Source organism: Rhyacophila brunnea, unplaced genomic scaffold, assembly GCF_057557595.1.
Source record: "Rhyacophila brunnea isolate RB1 unplaced genomic scaffold, BYU_Rbru_1.0 scaffold_103, whole genome shotgun sequence".
NCBI classification, from domain to species: Eukaryota; Metazoa; Arthropoda; class Insecta; order Trichoptera; family Rhyacophilidae; genus Rhyacophila; species Rhyacophila brunnea.
Window position 1 is genome coordinate 448,971 of NW_028232756.1, and position 1,615 is coordinate 450,585.

Genomic DNA, 1,615 nt, shown 5'->3' on the forward strand with positions numbered 1-1,615 from the left:
TATTTTTATAAAAAAAGATTACTGGTTTTTAAAAAGCTTATATATAGTGATATTTCAAAACTATTGCACCTTTTATCTACTATCATTCTACAATTATTATTTGTACGTTGTTATTTTATGCCATTAAAAAATTTTGTGGTTTTAAAAATATAATATTCCTCTGTGTTATCGACTGGTTTTTATACTGCCCACACATTCTTTAAAAAATATTTTCTCGAATTTAAGCTTTTATATACAAACTTGCAACACCGAATTTTTTATATTTTGCAAACACGCGTTCATTTTTAACGAAAAAACTGTTTTTATTTCTTCTTATGCGAAAAAAAAAATATTTGAATCCTTTTATATTTCTGCTTATATTTTTGATTTAATTTATTATGATTTGTTATAATCCTTTTTATTTACACCGATGTATTTTCACATGTCTTCTATTTTACTAAATTCTGGATTTATATGTAAAGATTTATTTTTGGTAATTATTGTCTAATTAAGTGAAAATGTATGGTTTTTGAAAATAATATGAAAATCCTAATTACTTCAAAAATTTTGAAGATTTTTTTTTATAAATTCGCCTGTTTTAGCTTTTAGATTTATTTTTCATAGGCTAAGAATTCTTATGATGATCTTCTAGTAGCAAGTCTACGTTTCTAGCGCAAAAATGCATATATAATTTTTAATTGTTTTTCAATATATATAAACTTATTTACAAATTTTTTGACGCTAAGATTTTTTATGATTGGTTCTTAATTCTACTATAGTTTCTAAAATTTTGGTGCGCGATTTTAACTTAATGGCAAGCATAATACTTAAAACACACAAAATCTAGCCCAATAACTTTATCTGCTTAAAATATTAAAAATATCCTATATGAACCATATGTTTCCAGATCTTATTTTGAATTTCTAGAACTATGCTTATGAGACATATCTTCTGTTATATGTTTTCTTTTTAGCTTATTCTCTCGTTCTATACAGTTTTATGGCTAAGTAGATAGAAGTGATATATTTAACAGAAGAAATTTCAATAATATGCATACGGAACAGATAAAACTACAAGAAACTTGATTAGTATGTCTCTGATAAAAACATTTAAAAGATAAAAGGTTGCAACTGTAACATTTATATGTGCATAGTTTGACTAAAATCCATTGAGTTTTTTGCCATAATCAAATATGGGCAATTATTTCGATTCAAATATATTCAATGATATACATTAGAAGATACTGGTTTTTTTTGACTAAAATTTAATTGTCTCCATAGAATGGACATTTTAAAATATTATTTTAGCTCATTTTCTACTGTTTGACGTTAAATTACTGTAGATTATAGTTTTATTTATTACATTCTATTTAGGTTCATGCACAGGCGTACGTTGTCACTTTGATTTTTTATTAGAAATTGCATCGTGTTTTTTTTCTTGCTATATATAGTACAATTTTATTCATAAATCGAGTATAAGACTAAGCACCGATATTTTTTCTTTATGATAAATATTTTCGAAAAGAGCTTGACATCTATATTGAAATATAAATAAAACATATTTATAGATTCGTTATATCCATTAAAAACTATAGAAATGTGTAATTGTTATGATTACGTTAAATTTACATCCGTTA